Source organism: Gracilinanus agilis, chromosome 2 (assembly GCF_016433145.1).
Source record: "Gracilinanus agilis isolate LMUSP501 chromosome 2, AgileGrace, whole genome shotgun sequence".
Classification (NCBI taxonomy): Eukaryota; Metazoa; Chordata; class Mammalia; order Didelphimorphia; family Didelphidae; genus Gracilinanus; species Gracilinanus agilis.
In genome coordinates this window covers 260,528,401-260,549,722 of record NC_058131.1, presented here as the reverse complement: position 1 = coordinate 260,549,722, position 21,322 = coordinate 260,528,401, and positions in this window count along the sequence as shown.

Below are 21,322 nucleotides of genomic sequence, written 5' to 3'. Positions count from 1 at the left end.
TATTAGGATAGCACAGAAAGGAAATCATTTAACACCTTTGTAATCCAGAGAGATCCGAATTAAGCCCTTAATGCTTAAGTCTGTAATTGTGCCTCATTAGAAATTTACTTCCTCTAATTCAAACTGAGGCTAATGGCTGGTCTTCCATTAATATTGCATTTCTCAACCTTGACCTTTGACTGAAGCAAAATCGATGATGCCATTTAAGAATTTTAGTAGCGTAAATGTTAACAATATGATTTTTAAAACAGTAGCCAACGCTACCACCTGACCACTTAGAAACAATTAAATTAAAATAAGGAACCCCGAGAAAACTTTGTCAACATAGTAGACTCAATGAGATGCTACCCTCCTTCTCCCTCCTTCCCCAAGGATGAAATATAACCAAAATATACAAAACTTAATTTTTCTTATGGTGAAAACCTAAATAAAAGGCTTTTAGATGATCTGGGGGAATAAAGTGAATGGGAAATAGGCTTAAAACTCATCTTTTATAAACTAGAATGGCATTTCTGGGAAGCTATTTAAATTATGCATTTCCCCTGGTTATAATTAAAGAAAAAAATCAGTATCCCAATAAAAAATTAAAAATACATATATTCATATAAATATATGTATATGTGTATAGATATATATGTACATGTGTATTATAAATAGGTGTATATATATACATATATATGTTAATATTTCATTTCATGGGTGGCAGGTGAAGGAGGCAAATGAGAGACTGAAAAAGGTCAGCTTCATTTCAAAAAGGTCATAACTTCATTTAAATTGTTAAATAATTTTCATTTATGAATTATGAAACGTGTTGGTAAATAATGATTTTCCTCCTGTTTTTCTTATCAACTCTTATATGTATGTAGCAAAGATATTAATTTGATACTTCAAAGGAGTTACAGATTTCATTAGTAGTATGACTATGGCCCTCAATTGAAGCTGGTCACGATACAGCTTCAGGAGTGGCCGATTTATCCCCATAAATTTATCATCAGTTGGCTGCTTTTCTGGCGATTTATCTTCAGATTTAACAAAGCCCCCTCTCTTTCTGGATTTATACTTAAAGTCCTTCTACCCTTGTAGGACTGACTGAACTAGGTCCACTGCTGGTTATCCCTTCAAGAACTTGGGTTGCCTCCATACTGTGATGGAGGATATTCCTGGGGCTTTAGGGTGACTTCAAGACTTTGAAGGCTATTCTTATATACAAAGAGTCAGAGATATGGCTTGGTTTCAAGCTTGGAAAAACAGATATCTTGTTTCCTAAGCTTTGCTTTATCCCTGTCATTTTTACCTCTAATTGATATAGAGAAATGGAAGGGGGCTTTGCAGTGAAGGAACCCAGGGTAGGAATGATAAGATATTAGGGCTCTTGGCAGAGTCCAGCAAATGACTATTACCTGTTAAATGACTAAGTGTAATCTAGCCCTGAGACATTAAAACTGAGAGGCAAAGAGAAGAGAGATAGAGTGGGATCTCTGACAGAGTAAAGCCCAGGGACCAGGGAACTTACAGAAGTACAAAAGACAGATTTGAGCCTGAGGGTACAAGCTATTTAGCTAGAAGTATTTTTGCTTTCTGTTCTAAAGAGCTTGATGCCTTAGGCAAAATCTTCAGTTGGAGATGAGAGACCTGGTGCAGGTGATTCCTTATGGTAGGCATTCTTAAACCGGGGTCCATGGATAGATATCAGGGGGTTTGTGATTTACTTTTTAAATATTTTGATAATTATTTCAATATATTTAAGCATCCTTTATAAGCACGGGAATTTTATTTTATGTGTTTAAACATATTATTATAGGAAGGGGTTCATAGGCTTCCCAGTCTGCGAAAGGGATCATAATACATACACACACATACACACACACACACACACACACACACACACACACACACACACACACAAAAGTTACTCACACCCATGTTTGTTTTTTATTTTTACACCTAGGAAATGGCCATGGTTGGTAACTCAAGGGAGGTTAGAGTTGGTTCTGATGGGAAGGTTATAGTTGGAAGCTAGGTGGCACAGTAGATAAGTTCCAGGCCTGAAGTCAGGAAGACTCATTTTCCTGAATTCATATCTGACCTTGGACACTTACTTGCTATAAGTCACTTTAAGTCATTTCAACTGGGCAAGTCACTTCACCCTTTTTGCCTCAGTTCCTCATCTGTAAAATGTGTTGGAGAAGGAAATTACAAACCACTCCAGTATCTTTGCCAAGAAAACCCCAAATGAAGTCACAGAGAATCAGAGATGACTGAATAACAAAAAATGATGGAAGCAAATGCTGTTGCTTTTCTAAAAGAGCTGAGCATGGAGAGCTCAATCTTCTTAAGGAAGACATAGCACCATATTCAAGGACTTTAGCTGAAAGCAGGGAAGCTCATCAGAATCATGGCCAGTGGAGCTATGCCTAAGCATGTACATTAAAGGCAAAAACATCAATATGGACTTATGAACTATTATTTTGAATGCAAGTAGATCCAAAGTTTAAGTTTATCCTTAAACATATAGAACCTCCTCTGAGTTGGTCACCCTATGAATGTGTGTGTTTGTGGGGGGGTACTATATGTGAGTGTGCTTATGTTCACCTCTAGGAGCTATATGAAGATAATATTGTAATCCAGGTCCCAGAGCCCATAGGTATGAGACTCTCCTCTCATTATTGAACATCAGTGCCCTGGTCCTGAGTGAAGGATTGCGCAGAGTTGGCTAGAACAAGAGAGGAAGTCTTTTTGGTCTTCTTTTAGCTTTCTTTGAGTCTCTCTGGACCTTGAAGACACTCTGGGAGTTTCTGGCTTCTAGTTTCAAGGGAAGATCAATGAGACCGACCCCAATTCAGAGAAAAGATTCTAGAAAAATATGGTAGATGCTGCCAGATCCTCTCATGTCTTCTGTCAAGTTCTGTTCGATAAATATATACAAAGAGTCAGAGATGTGGCTTGGTTTCATAGCTTGGAAATACAGCTAAACAACTTTCAGACAGCTACCTAGAAAGCAATGATTCTGAGCTGTGATTTCCTGGAGATCTCGCAAACTAGGGAGCATTGGGCATTCCATAGCCTTGCTGGAATAAAAGCCCCTAATTTTCTTATGCTGTTCCCACAGCCTTCCCAGAGTTTATTCCATCAGCAACTTATGGGGTAGGGGTGGGGGTGTTTTGTCTGTGCCATCTTCTGCCTGGAAGCTGGAAGCCAGAGGTACCAAGAGGTACCTTGCAGGTAACTGCAAGACCTGAAGTGACTTCAAGTATGAAGGGATCTATAAAACTCTTCTATCTCCTACTCTTACCAAATCTGTCCTGCCCTTCAGGAAGGTGCAAAGCATAGATCTCTACCAATGAGGAGAGAATCCTATATCAATGAGCTGATATTACAATATATAAAAAAGTATCAAATATTCAAGTGTTATGGAGAGGTTTGTGCTATTAAAAATGCAAACAGGCTAAAGGCTGTCTGAATGTCTTATTGGAGTTCCCTTCCCTTCTAGCATTCTATTCCTACATGCTATAGAGAGAATGATAGTTATGAGATATTTCATAGCTCTTTAGTTTGTTCCAAAGCAAGTCATCAAATCTTGGTGTTGTTCCTTACCTCTATCACCACCCATTAAAGGAGTCAAGACCATACTTTGAAAAAAGATAAAGGTGAACTTTTGCTAAGCATGAGAGACTGTGAATATGTTATGTTATCACATATAGAAACATTCGTTCTATATAGAAACAGACATGACTTTCATCTTTCTGCAAAGTTTCACTCTTTGCAAAGTAGATACTCTGCTAAATATGCACACTTTATTTCCTTTGCATTTTCTGGAAAAACAAAGTCTCCTCAGGGTGTAGCTATCTCTTTTCCATCTCATATCTGTAATCTTGGGCAGAAAATTCTATTCTGTTCAAACAATGTACACATTTAGGACAGAGATTGCAAACAGCTTGACATATTCACAATAAAATATTAAAAGCTAATGTTAGGACTTTGCTACCTCTGAGGAGAGAAATTAGAATAGCTCCTAGAATGTCACACTGGATTTGTGCAGAAACATTACATTTTTAAAACAAAGCAAGGTATTAGCATGGGAGTGATATGGTCCAAGACCAACAAGAATCAATAAAGCCTTAAAAGCATTAGTTTTGTGGTGAATCAATGAAGTTACAGTAGTTGGTGATGATTTCAGACAATGAACTTAGAAAAGAAATAAACAAACCAAACAAACAAACAGATTCAGAATGTCAAGGGACCTACTGACTAGATGGGATCTCTGTAAGTTACTCAGCTGCCAGTGATCTCTGTTTATCTTCTGGTAGAGTGTAGGAGAAAGTAAGGTATACTTAGAGTAAGGAAAGATTAGAATTTGAGTCTTATCTCAAAAATATAGCAAATGTGTGACTATGCCCAGTCACAGCCTCTAAGAAACTCAGTTGTCTTAGCTGTAAAATGGAAATGTATTGAAAAAGTTCCCTCATAGAATTGTGGTGAGGGTTGAATGAGATTCAGTACAAAAAGCCCTTTGTTATCCTTAAAACACTATATCAATGTCTATCCTTGTCATCCCATTCCCAGAAAATTTAAATAATTCTTGTAGGTTCTGTAAAGTTGACCAAACATAGGGACGGCTGGGTGGATCAGTGGATGGAGAGCCAGGCCTAGAGCCAAGAGATCCTAGGTTCAAATCTGACCTCAGACAGTTCGCAGCTGTGTGTCTCTGGGCAAGTCACTTGACCCCCATTGCCTAGCCCTTACCACTCTTCTGCCTTGGAACCAATATATAGTATTGACGCCAAGATGGAAGATAAGGGTTTAAAAGGAAAAAAAAATGGTGATCAAACATGGTGGTGTGAACAATTAGTTGATCAACAAGTATTTATTAAGCGCCTAATACGTTTCAAGCAATGTGTGAGGCACTGGGGACAGAAACTCAATAAATGAAACAATCTCTACTTATAAGAAAGAAAATAGAAGAGAGAAGAGAAGGAAAAAAGAACAGATGGGGGAGCAGGGAAAGAAAAATGCAGAGGGGACATAGAGATTTGAGAAAAGGAGATTGGATAAGGGAGAAAAGTAAACAGAAATGAATTAAGAAACAAGTCCACTTGGTATGAATGAGTTGTGTGGGATGGGGATAGTGAAGGCTCCAAGAAGCTATTTCTGATATCATCTAATAGCAATCCACTGGCCACTCATTTAGGAAGATCACTAGTTTCCTTAAAAATACCTAGAGAAGCAGATACTGCAGCTGACCTGAATTTTCTTTAATAAAATATTGCAATGTCCCTACCTAATCAGTGAGTTGTTTCTGTCATATCACTAAAGCCAAGAGTTCATCATTTTTCCTACCCTAATTTCCAGCCTTTTGCCTAAACATCCTCCTACTATAATTTTAATTCTATTTGCTTAGTGAATGGAGTAATGTGAATCACTTGCCATGTGACAGTCTTTAAATTCCAAACTACTCCAGTTAATTCATGCATTTTCCAACAATGAAAGCATAATTATAACTCTAATAGCATAAATGGTCTATTTTGTGATAACAGTCCCAATTTGGTGTGAAAATCCAATTGAAGGACAAGAGATACTGGAGTAGCGGTTCTTTGGAGAGCTGCTCTTTCATGGGGTAGTAGATGCTATATCATACTCATGGTATATCTGTCTGTAATTAAATTTAGCAAAAAGTTAATTCTTTCTCCATGTAAATTCATAAGACCCTAGAATTAAAAATTCAAAGGTGTTACCCCCCCTTGTTTTACATATACATATTTTATAAAAATAAAAAGCAAAATCTTCAGGTCCTGAGAGGAATAAGTGATTTAACCAAAAAAATATGGATAGGAAGTAGAAGAGCTAGGATTTGGACAAAGGTTCTTTAACTCCTAATTAGCACCTTTAACAATGTTAGCATTGTTTTGGACAAAATTTGTCAGTGATATATTCTCCTTTCTCATTTTTTTACATATTTCTTAGGGCAGTACCCAACATTCTCATGCTGCTTTATGGCTTTCTGAATAATATTCCCCAAAATGATCACCTAGAGGCTGCCTTCCCTAGACAGTACTTTGAGTCCAACATCTTTTCCTCCATTCTCTCACCACCAAACCTTACCTGCCTGTCTCTCCTTTCCCTTAAGCTCACTGTCAAATTAGAAAGTATATGAAGAACCAGGAGAGACAATGTGCCATAGACAACAGAAAGCTGGACTCAAAGTCAAAAGGACCTGAATTCAAATTCTCTCTCCCACACACAGGGACTTATCATACTCTGCAAATCGCTTAAACTTTTCAGCACTTTAGGTAAGTTTCTCAAGACAACAAATTGCAGAAAAAGTACTGCTCTTTATTAGCTGAGGGGATTTTCTTATATCACCTAAGAGTTTCTTATACCAATGAAATCTCATGTTCAATCATTGTCCCTGTCTAGAAAAATTAGTAGCCTTTGAATCTTTAATGACCAATAAGATTCTTAATGAGTTAAAACTCCCAAGATAATGGCATTTTAACCTGAAGTTTCTTTAGCACACTAATGTAAAGGGATACATTTCTACTTATATCTACTTATGGCCATTCAGGAAACACTTCAAGTCATTGGGAGAGATAGTTTCTTGGGGAAAAGAAAGCGAGTTACCAGTTCCTATTAAAGATCAACATTAAGGAGGCCATTTATTCTGCCTGTGCTTAAGGACAAAACTATTTTGACAGGGAGAAAAGAAAAACAATCTCTTTGAATAGTAGAATCATAAATGTTCCTAAAATGTACATTTGTCAGCTTGAAAAGATGGGTGAAGCAGACCAGTTTTTTGTTTTATTCAGCTGGATATTTTAGCTATCTATATCCAAACACAGGCATTATTAGACACACGGTTGTGGCATTTCTGACCTCAATGCATTTCCTTATTTAAATATGGTACTTTTCAGTTAGATGTTAACACAGACTTTCCACCACTGAACGCTTGGAAGCTGGATTTATCTACCTTTTTGGTTATTCCACAATTGTGAATGACTTCTAAGACCAATGAGAAAGATTCCTTAGGTTATCTGACTGACTTGAGTCCTTTCCTATTTTTCTGGTTGTTGTTTTAAAAATGGATTTAGTAGCAATGTTTCCTGAAAGCATGCTGAGAGGGTACTACTTTAAACACAGTAAACTCCAAGAGAAATATAGGGATCATACTTATCATTACCATTTACAAGGAGGAAAACATCAGACAGAAGACAAAAATGAATGGGGAATTTACAATGGCCATGCCACTAAAACACATTGGTTGAAGTCATTGGAAATCTTTCAGAAAGAGAGATAAAAGCTAAGCTTTGTTCACAAACACACTGTGCCTGCAGGCCTTTATCATGTTAGCTAAGGGCTTTCTTTTCAGCTATATACACCACACCACTTTACTTAACCTGGAGTTTTCATTGTTCTTTGCTCCAATTTAACCATCAGCCCTTGGCCACTTCCCTTCCATTGAGGGCAAAGAATTTAAATGGCCAGGTGCTAGTGTTCTCTGAATCTTGCCCATTTTAGCTTCATGTTTTATGGCTCAAAGACATCATTTTGGCATATTAGATAGTGTACCAAGTCTGGAGTCAGAAAGATATAGCTCCATGAGTTAAAATCTCAGACATATAATAGCTGTGATCCCAGGTAAGTCACTTCAACTTGTTTACTTGAATTTCCTCATATATGAAATGAACTGGAGAAGGAAATGCCAAATACTCTAGTATCATCGTGAAGAAAACCCCAAAAGGGGTCACAGAGGGTATGGAAGAACAAAACAACTGAATAAGAACAATAGGTGCTATTCACTAGAGCTTCAAAGACAACAAAATGGAAGCCATTTCTTCCTCAAGGAGCTAAAATTCTTTGGGGGTTGGGGGGGCTGGGGAACATTCATAGAGTTAAGTAAACCCAAAAGTATATATAATTGAATCCTATCTAGATACTTTTTTTCTAGAAACTCACTGATATTCTGCTGTAACGAGTTTGGACCACTCCCACCGGAAACAGGCATAGACAAAATCCAGTAAACCAACTTAAAAATAGCATGGAGAGGACAACATGATGATATATGACCAATTCATTAAAATTTCTGAACTGGAAAGAACTTCAAAGGGCATCTAGTACAAAAATCTGTTCTAGACCCTGATCAACAAAAGAATTCCAGTGGTGGGAAGGCAGTGATTACTCCAAAGCATGTGCTTAGTTTGGCTTTCCTAGCTGTTTACAATGACCCCTCAACCTACTTTTCCACTCCTATCTTTTACTATACCCACCTCATTTTCCCTGTGGATAAAGTATAGGACTTAGAGTCAAGAAGACCTTTGTTCAAATCCTGGCACAAGCACTTGCAGATTTGACTAATTTCCTTGATTTATTTTAACCTCTTGATTTTCTTATCTGTAAAATGGGGATAATAGATTGTTGTGAGGTCTAAATGAATTAGCAAGCACCTTGTAAACCTTAAAGTCCCATATTTATTCAAGCTGCTATTATTATTATCATCAGCTCACTGTTTTGTGAGCATACTACTTATGTTACCAGCTCTTTGCCCTTGCTCGTGTTGTACTTTCTTTCTTCGATGACCTTCCCTCTGTTTCTCCTTTCTAATTCTTATACAACTCAGCTCAAGTGATGCTGCCTCAGTCTTCCTGAAGGTTTACGTATTCTTTTATCCTCCATTCATTCAAGCATTCCTCAAGGTGGAAGTGAACCTCTCCCTCTATGATCCTAGGCTAAAGCTTACACCTTCATTTCATAGCCTCCATAATTGTGTGTATAATCACTGCCTGGACTCTATTGGAAGTCCCACTAAGGGTAGACTTCAGCATCTTCTTATATTCCTCATAGTGTCTTATGAAATTAAAAAATGCATAAGAAATATTTGGCAAATTAATATAAGAATGAACTGATTTAGAATATTCTCTAATCATCCTAAGCTCAGAAATGGAAGATTTAGACTTTCAGTTTTATATGCATATTTTTCTAGAAAATGTTAATCAGCTAACCCTCAAATCCTCAACATTAATAATTACAATATCTGCTGGGAAATTTATAGATGGCTGGGCATAGATGTATACACAGTTTCTAAAGGCACTTGAAAGAATAGAGAGAATACAGAATCAAGAATTATCTTAGAGTCAAAAGTCACGGTATTTTTAGCACAAGAAGTTCCAACTACCCTCCACACATTAATATCCCTTTTTCTTTTAGAAATATTAATGCTGGAGACTAAAAAGCTAATAAATAAGCAACAGTGAGTACTTTGAGTCTAAACTGATTATAAATGTTTTTTATCACTGCTTACTTAAAAAAAAACCCCTACAAAATATATGAATAAATTTTAGATATATGGAATTCAGTAGCAGAGAATGGTAATCTTCAAAGCTCAATCACCTTACACGTGAAATATGGGTTCCTGTTGAAAATTGGAAGCTTTCTGAGAGGGCGCAGCCCTCAGTTTTAATACTGAAAATATTACCTAGATGGGCAAAAGGAAAGCAGAAGAAAAAGTGTCCATAAAGTGGTTGTCATAGTAAAGGAAGTCAAAAGATGGAAAATACTCAAGTTCAAATGCTCTGAACATTAATTCAATGTATAAAATTAGAGGAATTTATGCCTTTTAAAAATCGGTCTTCCTTTTTCTCTGAGCCATTAGGAACTTGGGTATAGCCTGAGAAAATCAGGAGGTTTAAAAATTTCTCTCTTTTTTATTTCTATTTGCTTTTTTCCAGCTACTTCAGCTTTCCCTGTGGAAATGGCTTATCCTCATGTAGGATTTATATGTGATGGAACAACTGTCTCACAGGGTCAGCCACTTCCATTACCACAGTGACTACACGTGTCCCCTATTAGCCAGCAGTGTATCCAGGCAGATCATATGAGTACAACAGTTGTGTCAAGGCAAGCTCAGGTTTTTCTGAGGCATGGTTTGCTTGTTTGTGCCTCAGAGATTCAGCCTAAAAATACCAAATGAAAGAGGTGTAGCCAACACTTCGACCTAGCACAAAATTCTTAAGTGCTGTGCTAAAACCAGATATCACTCGAAGGCTGCAGGGAAAGAAGAGGTGGAAGGAAAGATGGAAAAATGATGTTGAAACACAATAATACAAAGCAAACTGCATTTCTTGTATTATTTTTTTAAACCTTGTACAATTAATGATTTGACTGCTTCTTTTCATATATAAGCATTGAGCCTTCCAGGGGTTTTTTTTGTTTGTTTTTAATGTTTTTTTTTCTTAAATTCCTGTAAAATTGTTATTCTTCATTGTGTCTGGGAATCTATTTGGAGATGGATAGTTTATAAATGCCTATTACTAACACCAACACAAAGGTGATGAAAAGAAATATATGCTCAACACTCAGCAAGGATGTTTTTAGAGAAATATTAAGAGGTGAGAATATTTTTACCTTACACTTGAAGGTTTCCACAACTGATTGACACATTCAAACAGCCTGCCAGGTCAGGTTTGTAATGAGAGGTGAAAATCTGCAAAATTTCGAGATGAGCTGCTCTGAAGACTTTGAATACAGTAGCTCAGCCCATTTTGCCTAGAAGGCAGCTATGTCTCTAGAAGCCTGCTCCTATTTTTAAAATGCTCAAAAGATTTATTTATTTTTGAAGCACTAAGGAACATCCAAGAGGGGGAAAGGAAAGAGAAAAATCTCTTTATCAGGGGAAAAAAGGGAGAGAGGGAGGAAAGTTGAGGAAACCCCATTTCTATGCAAGATGATGAGTATTGATACTTAAAAATCTCATCATCTGGGGAAAACTATGAGCTTCTGACTCTCATTTTTCTTTCTTGCTACAGTTTTGTTTTATATTTCCTCATTGTTTCATTTTAAAATGTTCATAATGAAGGGGGGAATAGGTTGAATATTTCTTGGTAATACTTAAAGGTATATGACCACTCATTCAGGCCACTGGAGAAACTATGAATTGAGTTATTGATGAGTCATATATCATTATAAGAAGCACTGATAAAATTCCTTCCCTACAGAAGAAAAAGAAATAAAGTCAGTAAATAAGCTGCTTACTTTAAGTAGCACAAAGCACAATTCCAGCACAAATATTTGAACTGCATTTTAAAAATCTGTTTTGAATTCAGTTATGTTTACTACGTTATAGGAAAAAAAACATTGGTAAATAGGAGTGCATCCAGAGAAGGGAGATCAAAATTCTGAGATGACTAGAAACCATACTATATAAGGATTCACTGAGGGAAGTGGGGACACTAGGTATTCTTCCAAAGAGACTTAAGGAGGCATGATATCTGACTTTAAGTATTAGAAGGATTGTCACTTCAAGGAAGAATTAGATTTATTCTACTTAGACAAAGATGGAGAAGATAAAAGAAGGCAACATGGTCTAGTAAAAAAAAAGGGTGGAATTTAGAATCATAAAACGTGTATTTAATCTTAACTCTTCTATTTTTCTTCCTCTATGACATATAAGGAAAATAATTTAACTCTGGGTTTCTTCTCCATCTGTAAAGTTAGGGTGAGTAAGGATAACTGTACCAGATGATTTTAAAAGTTTCTTCGAGTTCCAAATGTACGATCCTAAATGATGGAGAGAAGCAATTATAAGTAACTATAAAGAAATTTTGCCTAATAATTACGACTAGCCAAAATTAGGAAAGCCTGGCTTGGGAGATAATGAATTCTCTAGTGTGGATCTTTAAGCAATGATTGGATGGCTATTTGTTAGGAAGTTTCTTTCAACTCTTGAGATTCTGTAATATGATTGTCTGTGTGTCATTCTGTCTTGTATGTGCAGAGCTTAACATATCCTACTGGGGCTTCCTCAAGATTTAGGGCAGGTTCACTGAAAAGCTTTTGACAGTTTCAATATTTAACTTGAAAAATCCTACTTCAAGACTTGAAAATTCTTGCCCCCTACAAAAAAATTATCGGAATTGAATGAAATCCTTAAGCGCGAAAGGGCCTTAGAGCTGTATAGACATGTGTGATCCTTGGGGAAGTCATATATTTTATCCAAACATTAATAGTTCTCATGAAAGTTCACAAGTTGAAATGAAAAAGTAAACTAACACAAGGGATACCAATGCATGAGAACAGTCTTCATCATCCCAGCCTGTTTACTCAGTGCTCCTTGTCTCTGACATTGATCATGAACCCTAAAAGGGAGGGAATGCTTTTAGAATGTACTAAGTGGGAGGCAGCTTTTACTGATTCTAAAGCATAGTTTTGTCATGGATTAATCTCTTGGAGTTGCCAGCATGATGGTTGTCTTTCTTACTCAAAGAGGAATGACCTGCTAGGATATTCCATCTCAAGGCTCTAGTTTACTCCTTTGACTTCATAATTCAATGCGAATCATAAACTCCTTGTTTCACATATACGTGTGTTGCTATGCCTTCTCCACTGGAATACAGTGGCAAAGCAGAGACTTGAGTGAGGAAGGATATGCTAGCACAGTCTTTTGTCAAAGTTGGTCATATTTATTCTCTTTTGGTCTCTGTAGTCCCACTGTTGCCATCCTTACTGTGTTAATACTACTGAGGAGGAAAGTCTAAAAAAAACCTAATGATCTTAGAATGTATGATAATTTTTTTCTTTTGGTTCTATTTATTTGTTTTTGATATCATCAATAGATTCACCTTTCTAATGTTTTGCTTGGACTAGTGTTAAATTACATATGCAGTGCCTGACCACATGGAAATTAAAGGTGTGGGAAGAAGCCCAGAATTATACAGGAAGAAACTAGCTCGGAATTAAAATGTAATGAAGATGATCTGTAAAGTGGATTGAGAAAAGGTTCAAGTTCTATTTACAAAGCAAATGGAACCGAATACTGTGTGATCCAGGACTTCAGATAGAGGTGAATATTGATGCTGGTGACTGCACAGTGAGTGTTGCAAAGCAGCCAGAATCACTTTCTGTCATGGCTTAGCTCGCTAACACGATAGAGTGGACAGCTGGCCTATTGATCCATGGAGTAGATCGATTACACTATCACCCCACTTGGCTGAATTCATGTCAGGTTCATTGGCAAATATCTCTGGGCAACATCAAATAATGACTCCCGCCTCCAGCCAACCATCAGAACCATAGATAGATATATAGAGTAGTAATGAATTTGGGGTCCTACCCAAAGCCATTAGATGGATAGGATGTTACTGAACTTTTAGATCATAGAAGGTAGGGGGAGGGAGGAAAGGGAGAAGGGAAGAGAAAAAAGGAAATGTTGAAAGGGTAGGGAATCGGAAGAAAAAGAAAGGAACTAGGAGAGGTAGAGAGAATTTTTCATTGAATTATGTTTGTAATGAATTCTGTTGTACTAAATATTATTAAATGAAAATGCAATTTTTCCAGTATAAATACATTTCAAACAAAAGAAGGTAATTCCAGAAGCAACTCAGAATGTTGGAAGACCAACAAGTCAACTGCTAGATACAAGATTGTTGAGATCTTTTGGCTCCTCATCCAGGAAAGCTGAAGAATACATCAGGATGCCTCTCTGTTTCTAAGTTTTAGGTATTCCTGCATTACTATTATGGCAGCTAGGTGACACAGTGGATTATAGTGATGGCACTCATCAGAAAAAATAAACTTTCTGAGTTCAAATCTGACATCAGACACTAGTTATATGATTCTGGGCAAGTCACTTCAACCTGTTTATCTCAGTTTCCTTATCTGTAAAATGAGTTAGATACGCAAATGGTAAATCATTCTAGTATCTTTGCTAAGAAAACAAAATGAGGTCATAAAGAGTAGGAAACAACTGAAAAATATGATTGTGAGGATTAGTATTGATTCTGTGTTTTCCTCAGTTCCATTTGGAGAAACATGAACTATGGCCTAGGATTTTCCAGTAGCTCTGTATTGTGAAACTTCACTTCAAGTTGAGAATGTTTGATCAGAATTTTTCTTCTGTTCTAAAACTGACATCTGTAACTTCCATAAAAGTTCAATTTGACTGAAACCATTTGGTAAATTTATTGTGAGCTTTTTCAAACATGATTAGGGTACATCCCTGCCAACCTGTTTATCACTCAAAAATAAATTACCCTTCACAAAGAAATTAAAATATGCTGGTTGGATCTGGTAACAAAAATGCATCAGGATTTATAATCACCACAAATCTAGAGTGGATAATTATAATACTCTCATATTATTTACTGAGACCACATCACATGACCAGCAAAATCACAGACATTCTGGGGTTGAATCAAAGGAAAAAGAAGATGAAATCATTGCTCTATGTAGCCTATAATCTAATTGGCTATAGAGAAAGCATGTAGGAAATGCAAACTCTCAAAAAAGTATCACAATTTAATATAGAACATTTAGCTTGTATGGAGAAAGAAAGAAGGGAAGAGAAGAGAAGAGAGGAGAGGAGAGAGAAATCAACAAGAGACAAAGAAACCTAGAACACCAAGGGAGAATCAAGGGGAGAAAGAAAAAGATTTAATAATACAGAATATTATGGAAGAAGAGATTCATTCTCACACAAACACAGACACAGACACAGACACACAGACACACAGACACACACACACACACACACACACACACACACACTGAAAAGGTGTTTTGAATGAAATGACACTCAGAACACTACCGCAGAAAGATAAACTTTGATCTGTGCATTGAAATAAATGGAAAACATAGGCAGTGGATTCCATGCCAAGTGGAAAAAAAGTCAAGGTGATGGCCCAGAGAAAAGGGATGGACATATAGTATATGCAAGAAGTCATGATGAAGATAGGGAGGAACAGTTGGTGAAGAGTTTGAAAGCTATGCCAAGGAGTTGAGATTTAATGTAGAAGGGAATCACAAGAAATAAGCACGATGCTTCAAGGAGGATTACTCTGGTGCTAACTGAGTGGGGTGGCACATAATGAGGGGAAATGTAAGTCAAGAAGGTCAAATTAGGAGGCTGTTGAAATGCTTTGTGTCTGAAATAAGTATGGCCTGAATTGGGAGGTAGCTATGGAAACAGAAAAGAAGGGTCAGATCCAAGAGACATTGTGAGGAAAAACAATTGTCAGGACCTCATGATGGATGGATGTAGGAGGTCAAGGAGAGAAAGGTGTCAAGAATAACTCCATTGTCATAATATTGGAAGTGTGGGTGTGCCTCCCACTGATGTTGATGAAGCAAAATTGGAAGCTGTATTTGACTGGGATTGAAGGAGATGTATTCAATAGATCACATGTAAAATTTTAGATGCTGAATATCTCAGTGAAGATATGGTCCATATAAATGGAGATACAGTACCAGAGAATGAGGGAGAGAGGCCAGGGCTGGTAACTTCAGACGAATCAATTAACATCTCTGGGCTTCAGTGTCATCCACTTTTAAATCTTGTCATTCTAAGCAGATTTAGGAGTTATGTGGCTCTCAAGAGTGACATCTTAAGTAAATTCATTTGCCAAAGGAGTGAGGGTAGAAAGTGAAGAATAGAAGGTCCAAGACTGAATCGATGTCAGGGGATACTAGATATAATGGGTTGGAAAAAGAGGAACAAGTGAAAAGGCCAGAAAAAGAATGCTCATAGACCTTAAAAGAGTTCAGTGGGGGGCAACGAGGTTACTCAGTGGATTGAGAGTCAGGCCTAGAGACAGGAGGTCCTTGGTTCGAATTTGACCTCAGACACTTCCTAGCTGTGTGACCCTGGGCAAGTCACTTAACCCCCATTGCCTAGCCTTTACCACTCTTTTGCCTTGGAACCAAAACATAGTATTGATTCTAAGATGGAAGGTAAGAATTATTATTAAAAAAAAAGAGGTCCATGGGAGTAAGGACACTTTATAAAGATAGAATGGGGGACAGCTAAGTGGTTCAGTGGTTTGAGAGCCAAGCCTGTTGATGGGAGGTCCTGGGTTCAAATGTGAACTCAGATACTTCCTAACTATGTGTCCTTGAGTAAATCACTTAACTCCTCTTGCCTAGCCCTTACCACTCTTCTACCTTGGAACCAATTTAGTATTGATTGTAGGACAGATTTTCCACCTATTTTCTTCCAGACTGGAAGGTCATGATATTGAATGTTATTAAATGAATTATTGCTTTTTGGCACTCAAAGCCAATAAGAAGAGAAAAAAATGGAAAAATTCAGTTGCAAAATCCATTTTGCATTGTGCCCTCCTGCTGGAATGCAGCTCCAGAAGCCCCTAGATGTGGGCAAATTTGAATCCACCTGGTCCTAAACAGAGTCTGGCTTTCCTACAAAACATGGATATGAGGCTTGGCAGGTGAATTTAGCATCTACATAGACAAGGCAGATTTAAACAGTGACAGCATTAAAATAACATTGTAAAGGGTAACAGACCAAGAAATTGACAAATGACCATCTCCTGCTTTATTCATTTTCAGCCTGCCCTCAAATGCTGCATAAAAGACCTTTGCCCCAGTTTTGTACAGGCCAGTTGGAAAAGAGAAAGAAAAAGAAATTCTGATAGCTGTTGTGGGCCTGAAGGGAATCCAGAAAAAAAAAATCTAGAAACTTTGGAAGGCTAATTTGGAGACTATATGATCCTAATGATGTCCCTTTCCTCTCCCATTTCCCTTCAAATTAGGTCACGGAAGTCATTTGAATAGAGTCAAATTCAAAAATTCATTTTCTTTCCATTCAATAGTTACAAGTGTTCAGGCTGCAAAAATAGCAACAAATGCTAGGGAAAAAAAAGACATGGTAGGAAGTCTTGAATGAAAGATTAACTGGAATATAGATTCATATCTCTACCCTTCTTTTCATTCCCACTGAGGCCAGCTCTGTTCTGGCCTTGATCACCTTTCTCCTGGATGAAAATAGCTTCCAAAGTGTTCTCTCTCCTCCACGATCTATACCATGCATAGCTGAAAGAATTCATTATCTCTGTAAATCACATATCTTACCAAATCATTCTGCTCAAAACACTTCACTGGCTCCCCAGTGCCTACAACATGACATACAAAATGCTCAGCCTGTCTGTCATAAAAAGTTCTACTCTACCTGCCTCTAATCTATCTTTTCAGCCTCATTTCACATTCTTCTTCTCCCTCTCCATGTTTCATGCCATACTTTATTCACTGATTTTATTCTGCTCTCTCTGTCTCCATACTTGGCCCCATGCCTGGAAAGAACTCTTTGAACATCCCTGCTCAGTAGCATCCTTTCCTTCCTTCAAGGTCTTCAAGGGACCACTGGTACCACTAAGTATTCTTTGAGGACACGCCCTCCAGCAAGAAGTGTTCCCTTCCTTGACTTCTTGTTCCTGTCTCTTTGATTTCTTCTCTTCACCTACCCCATAGTCTAACTTGAATTAGAGGCTATAGAAGTATATATCTTACTATTAGATGGAAACTTCTTGAGGACAGATATTATATCACTTTGCATCTCTTCAATATATATTAAAAATTTTTAATAAATTTCCACATGAGTTTTCTGAAGTTATATAATCCAAATCCCTTCTTCCCTCCCTGACTCCCAGAGCTGGCAAGCAATTCAATCTGGCTTATATACATGTATTATAATGCGAAAAATATTTCTATATTATTCATTTTTGTAAGTGAATAATCTTATAGAACCAAAGCCCTAAAACATATCCCCAAATAAACAAGTGATAAATCATATGCTTTCATCTGCATTCTTACTCCAACAGTCCTTTCTCTGGAGGTGCTTCCCATCTATCTTCAGTGCATGCTCTAGTGCCGGACACAGAGAAGGTGTTAAGAACATATTTACTGAATTTAAATAGAAAATTCGTGGTACAGTGACAGTTTTACATGACATTGTAATGGCTTTGTCAAAAGCCAAGGCAGTGAACTGACATCATATAATATCCATCTACTATCTTGAATTTCCTGTAGTTACAGTTTTCCTTTAAAAAATAATAGCCAATAAATATAAATATCTTTTTATAAAAAATAAAGATGAAATACCCAGAGTCGACAAACTTCAACATGATCCCAGTTGGTAGGCCCCCCTGCTGTCTCCATGGATGTTAAATCTTGGTGGGGTATGGCAGAAAGAGCCTTGGGAGTCGAGAGAATTTGGGTGGCATATCATACCAGTTTGATTGCTTAATCATAATATAGCAGAAAGAGTAATACATTTGGAGTTAGAGGACCTGGCTTTGAATCCTCGATTATCATTTGCAAACAATGTGACATCAGGCAATTTGTCTAACTTCCTGGTGCCTCAGTTTCCTTACTTGTAAAATAGGAATATATAATATATATATATACTTGTACTACACATCTAATAGGATGGTTGCAAATGTTAAAGAAATTGTGATCTATATTTAATAAATAATAATAATATTTACCTCTCTAAACTTGTTTTTTAAATTTATAAAGTTGAAGTTCCAATATCTTCTACCTTCTTCCCATAACCTCTCAGTGACATTATGAGTAAAAAGTTGGAAAATGTTTTGATATATAATATATTGTGTAATTGTTAGCTATTTGTAGTGAGAAGTTCTCTTTTTAATCTAGAAACATCATTTTTCCTTATCCATGAATATGATATTATGAATTGTATCAGTCTATATTTTTATTGAGGACTTGATTTAGTGAAGCTTCCCAAGTCAATGCAAGTTCACAGATTTGGAACTTGTCGGGGCTTTATGGATCACGGAGTTAAAGGACCATGAATCTTTTAACAAACATTTATTAAGCTTACTATGTGACAAACATTCTGCTAAACACTAGGCTACAAAGAAGAGCAAAAATACTATCCCTGGCCTCAATGCACTCATATTCTGAAGGTGAAGACAATACTGAAATGAAAGTATGCAGAGTAAATGGTACATAATCCCAAAAGGAAGGAGCAAGCAGTAGGAAGAACCAGGAGGAGCTTCTTGCAGAAGTTGGGATTTTTTTCCAACTTTTACATTCTTTTTTTAGAATCAGAGGAGGAAACTGGGGCATGAAGGGCCAACTGACTTGCCCAGGTTCACAAAGCTAGGAAGTATCTGAGGCCATATTTGAAAGAATTTGCAATTTGAGCTGTCTTGAAGGAAACAGTCTGAAGGAAACTTATAATGTAACCCTTTAGTTTAGAAATTAAGTAATTCATTTAATATCACATCAGCAATATTGCAGAACTAGGATCTGAGTTGAGATTTTCTCTCCAATTACACACCTCTTTCCAAATTATCTTATCACCTCCAAGTGTGACTGTTACATCATCATCTTTTGTGATTTTTGTTTGTGGTTATAATTTTCTGTATCTGATGATGAATATATCACTCTTTTTAAAAAAACTCTTACCTTCTGACTTAAAATTGGTACTAAGTATCAGTTCGAAGGCAGAAGAAGAGAAAGGGATAGGCAATTGGAGTTAGTGACTTGTCTGGAGGCATACAGCTAGGAATTGTCTGAGATCACATTTGAACCCAGGTCCTCCCAATTGCAGGCCTGGCTCTCTGTCCACTGAACCATCTCACTTATTCACTCAGGCTAACAAAGAATGTCAAATGATTGAATGCTTCCAAAGATCTGATTTAATCCTCAAAGCACTTAAGTATCTACTATGAGCCAGAGTATGTGATGGGAAATAAGGATACAAAGACAAAATGAAAACCGGTTCCCCCCTTCAAGAGGCTTATTATATTCCATCCTCCGGGAAAGATATATAATATGCAGACAGATCTACTAATTTCTTTTTGAGGAGAACACTACGCATCAGAGAAAATAAGGAAAGCTCCTATATATCAGCAATATTATTTATTCTTTTTCATACAAATAACATCAATTATAGAAGTTGTGACATACATTTATAAACAGAGGACAGAGTTACAACTGCAAAATTAACTCATTTTGTTGAAAGTGCCCAGAAACAGTGCATAGAAATGGTTCAATTGTAAGAGCTCCATATGGCTTAGAAAAGTTCAGGAAGAGTCAGGCTTGAAGGGTGAGGGAAAACAAAATTATTTTAAAATAGAAAATGTTGACATTTTAAAATAATGTTAAATTGGAAACAAGACCTTCTTGAACTTTTCGAAACAGGCTCTATGACATTCTTGTGGCTCTATGACATCCATCAAAAGCCCAAGTGGCTTTAGTACTTTGGACCTTTCCTTTATGCCTTCTGCTTCATGATAGGAGGGAGTCATTATTTCCAATAACAGTAACTAATACTTATCACTTGACCTCATGGGTGACATCTCCCTATGAGGGTGGAATTGCATTTTATGGAGAATTGAAAATGGACACTAAAAGCGCCCATTATTTCTACACCATTAGTGCTAAAATTCTTAACCCAAAACACAGAAATTCAGCTAGTACCTAGCAGTATTTGTGAAATTATAAAGGAAATATCACAAACTAATACTTCCATACATTTGAAAATAGAGGCTGAATAATGGTGAACCAGTGTTTGGACACTTTGTTAAGGTCAATGATTTTATTCCCTTTCGAACAATGTACTATGCTTTCCACCCCTGCCCAGAGTCTAAACTGCATGAACATGTTTCTGTCCAGACTTTCTTAGGCTTTTCTCTCCAGCTTATTTCCATTTCTCCTGAAGTTATGCCCATAGCAACATCCACTGGTAGCATCATAATTAGACCATTACTGCAAGCTGCTGTATTAAGCAGTTAGCCCATTTATCAAGTAGCTTGTTCAGGGTATATTGAGTGCAATGCAAAAATATATCCATGCTTCCAACCATAAGCCATTATCTTCCGGAGGGGGAGATGGGATAGCATTTGCATGTGTATATGCTCCTATTGGGCACACGTGTATATAGATGCAGGGCAGATCTGAGTGAATGGGAACCAATTACCAAAGAAAGAGATTACTCAAAAGCATGTTCGATTCTTGCTTCCATATGTTCATTTTACAGTTAAAGAGCTAGGAGGCTATTTTTAAAATAACTGAACTGCTGAAAATACCCCAAAAGTAAATCTTAACACTCTTAGTTGGCCTGATGCCTGTGAAAATGTCACATAGAAGAAATACAAAAGCCTCTCCTCAAATGCAGAATATCTTCCTCTGTTCCTGGTCTCATGTTCTCAGTGCAATTATTTAAACCACATCCTGCTATCAATAACTCATTGGAGATCAGTGTCAATGTCCAGGAAGGCTCGTTATATGCAGAGGGAGGCATTGAAGCATTCACTGGAGCAAACACGATAATTAAGTTTGCATCTCATCTACTATCTAAGCCTTCAGTCCGTACTTTTCAAAAGGCAACTCTCGAAATTCTTCCTTTAGGGTTTAAAAATATCATCTTCTTGGCCTCATCCCCAGTAGTTAATTGGGAGAGAAGGAAAGACACAAGCGCATCTGGGTTAGCATTATTTCTACGAAGACATCATATATATATATATATGTATATATGTATATATACATATATATATATATATATATATATATATAT